The 11,104-nt window shown below is 43.1% G+C and overlaps 1 protein-coding gene across 1 annotated transcript in view; it reads left to right on the plus strand.

Moving 5' to 3' along the window:
- The first annotated feature begins 612 nt into the window (after positions 1–612).
- Positions 613–11,104, plus strand: part of LOC143277787 (aromatic-L-amino-acid decarboxylase-like) — a 213,555-nt gene continuing 203,063 nt past the window's right edge. Inside the window, exon 1 of the mRNA XM_076582690.1 lies at positions 613–665. The gene's annotated coding sequence lies outside the window, so the exon portion shown is untranslated. The remainder of the gene's footprint in view (positions 666–11,104) is intronic.

Consider the following 11,104-nt stretch of genomic DNA (forward strand, 5'->3'; position numbering starts at 1 on the left):
TGTGTGTGTGTGCTGGCGGAAGTGTAACAAAAACGCACTCCAATTGAAACAAATACTTTTTTTTCTCTTTTTTTCTTCTTCTTTTTTTCTTTCTTTTTTTCAAATAATGAGCTATGAAACTGTTACAGAAACACAACCTTTTTTTTTTTTTTTTTTTTTTTTTTGGTCAACATACAATGCCCACTGTCACTCCCGCCCTCCCTCCTTTCCTTCCCCGACCCCCCCCCCCCCTCTCTCTCTCTCTCTCTCTCTCCCCTACCACACTCCCTGTCCCAACTCATCCTCTTCCCTCCCCGCCCCCCCCACTCCGGTACCCCCTGCCCCCTCCTCCCTCCGCGACTCCCACCCCCACCCGCCCAGCACCCACACCCCCCTCTCCATCCATTCCATCCACATATGCCATGCAGGCCTGCCTGCTGCAGTGATTGTGACAAGGCTTGGTAGGGAGGGAGGGAGGGAGGGAGGGAGGGAAGAAAGGAACCAATCAATGGACGCGACACAAACAAGGCGACGGTCCTCCGTCCAGTCCACGCCTGCCTCACATGACCTGCTCGGGACCACGCGGGCCGGCCTGAAGCCAGCTATAAATAGACGGGAGGTGTGTACGGTTTGTGACACACCGACAGTTCAGGTCTTGACATTGTGAGTGGCTCTTCAAGCAGACGGTGAGAGAGAGAGAGAGAGAGAGAGAGAGAGAGTGTGTGTGTGTGTGTGTGTGACTGCAACTGTGAACGTCCCTTGGGGGGATGGTCTGGTCTGTCTTGTCTGTCTGTCTGTCTGTCTTTCTTAATTCTCACGTCAGAATCGCCGCCATTGTGAAGGGCAAGTTGTGTTTTGGTGGTTGGAGTGTAGCTTGATTTTGAAAAAGTGTGTGTGTGTGTGTGTGTTTGTGTGTATGTGTGTGATTCTGTTCCACTTTCCATGTGTTTATTTTTTTAAAATTCTTTTTCTTTTTCATTTTTAGCCGCCAAATTTCAGTTGTGAAATAGAACAAACTTGCAAGTATTTTGCCTTGTTTCATTCCTTTCTGTTACGAGTGTCTGCTTTCATCACATTAATTGCAGGTAAATCACCTTAACACTAACACTTCAGATATCTATAGTGTGTGCTTATGACTCCATATTCTTTTTTTTTCTTTAGTAAGGAGTTTTTTCCCTTTAAATTCCCTTTAGTGGAGTGGTGGCCTAGAGGTAACGCGTCCGCCTAGGAAGCGAGAGAGAATCTGAGCGCGCTGGTTCGAATTACGACTCAGCCGCCGATATTTTCTCCCCCTCCACTAGACCTTAAGTGGTGGTCTGAACGCTAGTCATTCGGATGAGACGATAAACCGAGGTTCCGTGTGCAGCATGCACTTAGCGCACGTAAAAGAACCCACGGCAACAAAAGGGTTGTTCCTGGCAAAATTATGTAGAAAAATCCGCTTCGATAGGAAAAACAAATAAAACCGCACGCAGGAAAAAATACAAAAAAAAAAATGGGTGGCGCTGTAGTGTAGCGACGCGCTCTCCCTGGGGAGAGCAGCCCGAATTTCATACAGAGAAATCTGTTGTGATGAAAAGAAATACAAATACAAATACAAATAAATCGTGTCTGCTGTGTTTGCTAACAAAAACTCAGTACTGAAAACACACACACACACACACACACACACACATGTATACATGTTAAACACTTTACATCGCCGCGTGGACTCTTTTGCATTGCACTGTATTGCTTTTTAAATCACGATTTCTTTGTGTGAAATTATAGCTGCTCTCCACAGGTAGTGTACATCGCCATCCCCGATTTTCGCTTAGTTTCTTATGAAAGTAGATTACTCCACATCACTTTGCCAGGGACAACTCTGTCGTTGGATTTTTTTTTTTTTTACGTGCTTTAACTCTCTCCATACGAGCGGCGAAAGAGACGACGTTAACAGCGTTTCACCCCAATTACCATCATCAAAATATTGCAAGCGGAAGGCTCTTATACTGAAGAGGTGAATGTTGACAAAGAATATCACAATTCTGACGACGGAAGCTAAAGGTTGGGTCATTCAGACACCCACTGGACATCCGAGGGGTCTGTGTAGAGGAGAAGAGAGGACTGGCCGTACTGAGTGAGTTAAGTGTAAGTTACGTACGGGTTCTCGGTGTTTTCGTTTCATCCAAAAGACTAGCGTCCTGACCACCATTCAAGGTCTAATGGAAGACAGATAAAAACCAATAATGTTGCTAGAAATTATTTGTATCGTTTGTTTGCTTTGCCAGACTGGAGATGACAGTAAAGATGTAAGAGACTGACATACGTGTTTGACATTTTATTTATTCTTCGATCTTAAACTGATATACATGTATTCATTTTCTTCTCTTGTGTGTTTATTTCAGTCATTTGTTTAAATTCTCATTTCGCGTGTTTATCGATTTAGCTATGTTTTGATAAACAAAATATGATAATGAAGGTTAACTGTTAGAAAAAATTAGAGTTGCGTCGACTGAACCGAACAGTAGAATTAGATAAAACACCTGTGTTGTTTATAAAGATCATTTGGCCTATTGTCTCACACAGAATAAAGTACAAGTTCAGCACTCTGTTATAAATGTATTCACAGATCTGCCCCTTCCTATCTCTGTGGCTGCCTTCAGCTCTCACTCCATCTCGCTGTCTACGATCGACTTCGGATTCACTCTGTTTACGCATACCCAGATTCAAACACTTCACTGTCGGCCGCCGTTCTTTCTCTGTCTCTGGACCTTGCAATTGGGAAAAAAACATTCCTCTTTCGCTTCATCAGGTCTTCGCACTCAGCTCTTTCAAGTGTGGTCTTGAAACTCACATCTTCCCAAGATAGCCTGCTTTCTCTGCCTCTTCCTTATCTTCAGTTTCTTCTGTTTTAGAGTTATGCATGCGTGTGAATGACTGGTGTGAAAGCGTTTCGATTTGTCTCTGTACAAGATTCAGCGCTGAATAAGTAGTAGTAGTAGTAGTGTGTGGTTCGTCCGTCGGGATCGACGAGGACCATCTAGTCATCCTGGGGGTGGGTGGGTTGGGCTCTGTGGGTGCGCAGATGACTGGTCAGACCAATCTGCGCCCGGAAGGTTCTGACACAGTGTGGACAGGGAGTGGCGGCTGTCGGGGACTTGTCCAACAAATCACATGTGTTGATTGTAAAGAACAGTATACCTATGGTCAGACAAATCAAATAAGTATGTTGATTGTAAAGAACAGTAATGTTGTCCGACAAAACGCATGTGCTGATTTTACGTAAAGAGCAGTAGCCCTGTTGTCCGATAAAGGAGGTGTTGATTGTAAGGAACAGTGGACCTGTTACCATACACATCCCAACTGTTGATTGTAAAGAAGAGTAGAACTGTTAATCAACCGAACAGTAGCACTATTGTCAAACAAAAAAACGTGCATTGATTGTACGGAAATACTGTCTCACATCACGTGTTAAACGTACCGAGCATTAAATCTATTGTCACTCAAAACCCGTGTGTTAATTGAACGGAATATGAAAACTACTGCCACCCAATTCACCTGTCTGTATTATACCGAACAGTGGAATTGTTTCTACTCAAAACACCTGTGTTGATTGTTCTGAAGAGTGGGAGAACTGGTGTCATTCGTATGAGACGTTAAACCGAGGTCCCGTGTGCAGCATGCACTTAGCGCACGTAAAAGAACCCACGGCAACAAAAGGGTTGTCCGTGGCAAAATTCTGTAGAAAAATCCACTTCGACAGGAAAAACAAATAAAACTGCACGCAAGAAAAAATACAAAAAAAAAAGAAAAAAAAAGGGGGGGGGGGGGGGGCACTGTAGTGTAGCGACGCGCTCTCCCTGGGGGGAGCAGCCCGAATTTCACACGGAGAAATCTGTTGTGATAAAAAGAAATACAATACAAACATGTCTTGATATTCTGAAACGTAGACCTGTTGTGATACCACCGAACGCTAGAACGGTTTTGACGCAAAACACGCGTCGACTAAGCTTTACGCCAAAGTCATCAGACGTGTCACTTGATCAGTTTCTAGTGATAGGTACTTCGGGGCAAAAAGCCCAGTCGAGGTCAAACGCCCACCAGCAAAATATAGATCATTGTATACAGCGAGCAAATGGCAATTTTACTACTTCCGCTTGACACCCGGAAAAACACACCTCAACACGGAGGCCACCCAGAAATCAGCTTTGTTTTCCGCATGTGCTTGATTGTTTTCACCTCAATTTCTGTAAAAACCCATACTGGTGAAATTTCAATGCCAATGTCTGTTGTTCATTCAAAACGAAATTTTGATCGTAATTATTATTCTGTGAAAGGAATGTGTCAGCTGTTGAATCGAAGCGTTTGAAACCGATATGTCTCCTTTGCATTTTCCTGGAAATTCTACTATCGTAATGTTTTCTAACTGGGGCAAAACGCCTACAAGGTGTTGGGGCAAGACGCCTACCAGTGGGCCTTTTACCCCTTCAGTGGGCGTTTTGCCCCTGGTAATTTGGAAAAGATTGTGAACTCTTCCTTTGTGCTTCTTTCTGACAAAGTGTTTTGCTTGATAAATCTCAAACAGCATTGCTGTACTTGTGCATTCATACATACAAAATACAAAAAAATAAATATTCATTTTTTTACGGGCCGTAAGACCCATGTGAACAAAGGGATAGACACTGGCAACTATAGGGTATTCAAGGTAATTTCATATTCAGCTACGCACTATACATCATATGTTTTGTTTTTGTTGAGTTTCTTTTTTTTTAATTGCTGGAAATATCCTTGCAATTATGCAGTTACAACCTTTGAGTATTCCTTTAATATCAATTCTGAATTTTAAAATCCTATCATCTGATGTGTTTGAACAGAGCAACTAGATCTTGAAATTTGAAGGGGATATAACAGAAGAGAATTTTCATTTTTACGCAAGAATGTGTATCTTGGGCAGACAAAATAAATGGCATACGTCTTTCATTTCGCATCTGTCACACCGGACACAGAATGGGTTCACTATTGATTTCTGAAAGCTAGATATGCTGTTCAAATATAGTATATTGCACCCTGAAAGGCAAAGTGCATTCATAGCATGCGTACATGTGAGAGAGAGAGGGGGGACTAGGGGGAGGGGGGATATACGTGCAGATACACCGCCATCAGAACAGTTAACAAGTGGATGTCCATTCCCATAACCACATGTAGCATCTGGGCCTTCATCGTGTTCCAGTCAGCAGATCAGGGCCATTCTTAATGACATCTCTCCAAAATCTGACATTCAAAACGCCGGTGGGCTTACAAAAAAACAGAATCTGCGGCCATCATAACATCTCCACCGTACAAAGCAAACATTACTGAGAAACAGGTAAACGACTTTGTGAGGCCTTTCATCTCTTCTGGAGTATAGATCGTCAACAACAGACCTCCACAATCCCCTATCCTAGCTGTGTCTTTGCCTCTGTCTGGCTCCAGGTAAGGCCCATCTTCGTGGTGTCTGCTTGGAGGTGTCTTCGTCACGTGTTTCTCGGTCAGTATCTTTTTTCTTCCTTTGACGGCATCTCAGGGCCTGTCTGGTGATGCTTGACGATTATTTTCGCAACGTTTGCCTGATTCCTCCTCAGTTTCTTCTTCCAACTCCTTTCAGCTGACAGTTGTGTCTTCTTCCATAGGTAGATGCTGCTGATCTTGTGTGGCCAGTGGGTCTAGAGGATTCTTCTCAAACAGCTGTTGATGAATATGGACACATTGTTGAGTGCAGTCTTTTTCATCCTCCATCGCTCAGTACAATACAGCAGCACTTACTTCACGTTGGAATTGAAGAACCGAATTTCAGTTTATTTTTTACCGCACTGTGACGCTCCAGATGTTCGTGAGCTGTATTAAGGCTGCTCTGGCCCTGACAATCCTTACTTTGACATCTCCATCTGCGCCGGCCTGCTTGTCAATGGTGCTTCCAAAATAAGTGAATGATTCCATCTCATCCAGTACCTTACCTTCGACTGTGACTGGCTCAGCACCAGTTGCATTCGTTCTCATGATCTCCGTCCTGTCTCTGTGGATGTTGAGGCCTACTTGTGATGAGTTGTCCGCTAGTGCTGTGGTCTTACACTGCATCTCCTGCTGGTTATGGGACAGGAGGGAAAGATCATCCGCAAAGTCGGTCATCCACCTGCTTTCAAGTTTCAAGTTTTAATTATTCTTTCACTCCTATTGGAGTATGGAGGATTACTGCAAAATAATCTTTTCGTGCCCAGAACAAACATTTCCAAATACACAACAATGTCACATAAAAGTTGAGAAAACACAAATGTCTTTTAACTCCAAAAGTATAACTAGGCAACATTTGCAAATCTAATCATCTTACTTACAGCTAAAAATGACTTTTTTGCCTCCTTTGAGCATATAACAAAAAATAAAAACCGATTTTGGAGACAAATATTTTTTAGGAACATATCTATTTCGTAACTGATCATAATTGGGACATTCCATTATAAAAAAACTCATCACCAGTCAGACATGGTACAAACCTTACAAAACCGCAACTCTCGTGGTATGCCTTTGTGTCTCACTGTTTCTATTTCCAGCTTATGATTACTACTTCGAAATCTGAAGAAGCTGATAACATAATTAACAGGCATTTGACATATATTTTTCTCTACCAAATCCACTTTGGAAATTTCGATAAAACAAACATTTACTACTCGCCTCTAGAGCGTGTCTCACAGTGTCCTTTGGACTCGGATCGTTCCTTCTCTGTTCTATGAATGTTTTCAGAATGCCACCAATGACCAGTAGGAAATAAACAGGCATTTATTCCGAACACCAGTCTTGACCTAAAACTGGTGAATGACGGTAGATGACTGCGACTCATTCGGCAAAGAAGACTTCTTCCATGAAAAAAAAAGTCACATTAGCAGCAGAGGAACACGGCTAAGACTAGAAAGAAATGTGGAAGAATTGTTAACTCTTTCCATATGAACGGCGAAAGAGACGACGTTAACAGCGTTTCACCCCAGTTACCATCATCAAAATATTGCAAACGGAAGGCTCTTATACTGAAGAGGTGAATGTTGACAAAGAATACCACAATTCTGACGAAGGAAGCTAAAGGTTGGGTCATTCAGACACCCACTGGACATCCGAGGGGTATATGTAGAGGAGAAGAGAGGACTGGCCGTACTGAGTGAGTTAAAAGAAAAATGGAAGAAGGGAATGATGAGGAAGTGGACTGGTCCTGTTTACTAGGTACAGTCGCACCAGTCCTAGTGAGGTGCGGGTATAACACCGAATGTGCCTCCAATGGGCGTAACCCCCACATGTGTCCAGTTAGCCCTTATTCCAATTCTAGTGACACTGATTGATTTGAAAAGCTGAACAAGCACACACACAGACACACACACACACACACACACACACACAGAGGTTTGCAACCAGTTTTGTTGATCATTTTCATTGTAGGATTTGCTTTTCACGTGATTATAATAGGATTGTCTAGACTCTGAGAGAGCGTGCTTACGTGATTACTGGAGGTAGAGTGACAATCTGAAAGAATAAAGGCTGTGTGACTGAATGAGAGAGAGAGAGAGAGAGAGAGAGAGAGAGAGAGAGAGAGAAACGGATAAGGCTATGATTGACGCAACAGCCGAGTGGTTAAAGCATTGGACTTTCAATCTGAGGGTCCCGGGTTCGAATCTCGTTAACGGCGCCTGGTGGGTAAAGGGTGGAGAATTTTTTCTGATCTCCCAGGTCAACATAATTATGTGCAGACTTGCTTGTGCCTGAATCCCCTTTGTGTGTATACGCAATCAGAATACCAAATACGCACGTTATAGATCCTGTAATCAATGTCGGTGTTCGATGACTTATAGAAACAAGAACATACCCAGCATGCACACCCCCCAAAACGGAGTATGGCTGCCTACATGGCGGGGTAAAAATGGTCATACACGTAAAAGCCCACTCATGTACACACGGGTGAACGTGGGAGTTGCAGCCCACGAATGAAGAAAAAGAAGAAGAAGAAGAAGAAAGCTATAAGTACTGCCAGTTTACTGAAGTAGGCAGATTAACACCTAAATGCAACGCGATTTATATCCTACTGTGAAACAAGTTGGTAATTAGATCAAGTGGCAAAACGCCCACACAAGGTACTTTGCCCCTCGCGCGAGGGCATTTTGCCCCAAGTATGGGGCAAGAAGGCCAAAAAAAAAAAAAAAAAAAAAAAAAGTTTTAGTTGATCGCCTCTTACGTATAATTGCTTGTTTCAATCTACGATTGCTTGGGATATGTTGTAGCATGGTTGGGCGGCTATCGTTTACACTTAGTTAAGATGTGTCGTGGCTTCAACAAGAAGAGAAATCGGATTTCTTGCTTGAGGGGGGCCTCTTGCCCCGAATTACTATATAATCTCAAACATGCGTTTACCTGATCGTTTCAGAACAGTGTCACACACACACACACACACACACACACACACACACACACACACACACACACACACAGAGAGAGATTACAGAATAATAAACTCGACTAACCAGAGACAAAACAATACAAGAAAATTGTTAGCTAAACAGACTGAAATTAAAATTAAGACAAAAATTGTACATACAGTTAGAGAAACATCACCGCCTCCTTGCGAACAGAGCGTCATCTCCAACAGTGAGTCATTGTGTACATCAAGTCATCGCGAACACATTGACATTCCGAACACTGGGCCATTACGAACACATCATCGCTACGAACTTACCGTCATCATGAACATTGGGTAACCACGAATACTGGGTCATTACGAACATTGGGTCATTACGATTACATGATCGTTGGGTCATTACGATCATTGGGTCATTACGAACTTTGCATCATTAAAAACATTGGGTCATTACGAATACATGATCGTTACGAATATTGGGGCGTTACGAACTTTGGATCAAGACGGACACGTGGTCATTACGAACACGGGTCTTTACGAATTCTGGGTCATTACGAACTCTGGGTCATTACGAACACGCGGTCATTACGAACACGTGGTCGTGGTCATTACGAACTCGTAGTCATTACGAACTCGTGGTCATAACGAACGCAAGGTCATTACGAAGATTGGGTCATAACGAGCATGTGGTCATTATGAATTCTGAATTACGAAGGCAGGGTCTTTACGAACAAGGCGTCATTACGAATTTTGGGTCATAACGAACAAGGGTTCATTACGAACATTGGGTCATTACAAACTCTGCATTATTACGAACACGGGGTCATTACGAACACGTGGTCATTCAGAACAGAGGGGACGGTCACGGAAATGATTGAAGTTCACACTCAGCTGGTGTAGATGTCCCCATTAAAAATTAATGATTCACTTGAGAATAAGTATTCACAGCTGCTACCGCTTCAACAGAGGAAGATGGAGAATTAAGGCCCCGGATACAGCGTTGGGTCGGTTGATGCCTGTCTAATAATTAAGCTGTGGTTTCCATTAGGCACCCCTGCCTTCATTCACCAAAGAACTGACTTCTAATCAATTGAATCTGCCGGGTGCATTGTTTCTACATTAACTCTCTCCATACGAACAGCGAAAGAGACGACGTTAATAGCGTTTCTCCCCAATTACCACCATCAAAATATTACAAGTGGAAGGCTCTTACACTGAAGAGGTGAATGTTGACAAAGAATACCTCAATTCTGACGACGGAAGCTAAAGATTGGATCATTCAGACACCCACTGGACATCCGAGGGGTCTGTGTAGAGGAGAAGAGAGGACTGGCCGTACTGAGTGAGTTAAACTACCATTAGATACGGATAAAAGACAGAGAAATCGTATGTGGTATGCACAGAAATTTCCTTGAACTCTCTCTCTCTCTCTGTTTCTGTCTCTGCTTCTGTGTGTGTGTGTGTGTGTGTGTGTGTGTGTGTACACGCACGCGTGTGTTATGTGTGTGTGTGTGTGTATTCATATCTGTATGTATTCGTCTGTGTGTATGTACCTCTGTGTGTGTGTGTGTGTGTGTGTGTGTGTGTGTGTGCGCGCGCGCGCTCTTGCATGCATGTGTGAGATGTTCATGTGCATGCATTCGTGTGTGCATGCATGTTTGTGCATTCATGAAGACGATCAAACGAGGCAGAGTGGATTCATTGATGTTATTGCTGCTGTTTGATCGCTGATTGTGAAAACTTCAAGCAGGTTTGTAGATTCCGTGTCCATTGCTGATGATGATAACTGCATCGTGTTAGTCACAGGCTTCTGAGGACTGGGTTTTTTTTTTGTTTTGTTTTTTTCACACATAAAGCCACACTCCTCACTGCTCTAACATTATCACCTGAATCATAGCCACCTTTTTTTTGCGTTCTAGAGATTCCAATTTGTCTCTGTGTGAGTGAACGAGAGACAGACAGAGACAGAGAACACTGAACACTGAATGGTTTTATCTAATGGTTAGACCAGCAGCTCCTATCATGACAAGTGTAGAGTACATTTCTGATGAAATTCGACAACAAAATATAGCGAAATATGGAAAGTGAAGACCAACATTAACGCTACAATCATACAACTCATACCCAACCATAATTATTATCATTTTTTCCCACCCCTACCCTCAAAATGTATACACTTTTACAATCAAAACCCATTTCGAGAGGAGAGAGAGAGAGAGGGAGATAGAGAGAGAGAGGGGGGGGGGGAGAGAGAGAGAGAGAGAGGCAGGTAAGCTGGCAGGCAGAGGTTTATTACGAAATAATCAAATCTAAAACGGTTTCCTCAGGTTAGCCTCTTGGTCTCATAGAAATCACACACACACACACACACACACACACACACACACACACACACACACACACACACACACACACACACACACACACACACACACACACACACACACACACACACACTAGTCCTTCCAGCTCTTCTTCAGGTCTTGGTTCTGATGTCGTAGACTGTTGACCTCATCGAGCAGTCCTTTCAGCTACCCTTCAGGTCTTGGATCTGATGTCATAGACTATTGACCTCATTGAGTAGTCCTTTCAGCTACCCTTCAGGTCTTGGATCTGATGTCAAAGACTGTTGACCTCATCGAGTAGTCCTTTCAGCTACCCTTCAGGTCTTGGATCTGATGTCATAGAATGTTGACCTCATCCAGTAGTCCTTTC

Source organism: Babylonia areolata, chromosome 35, assembly GCF_041734735.1.
Source record: "Babylonia areolata isolate BAREFJ2019XMU chromosome 35, ASM4173473v1, whole genome shotgun sequence".
NCBI lineage: Eukaryota > Metazoa > Mollusca > Gastropoda > Neogastropoda > Buccinidae > Babylonia > Babylonia areolata.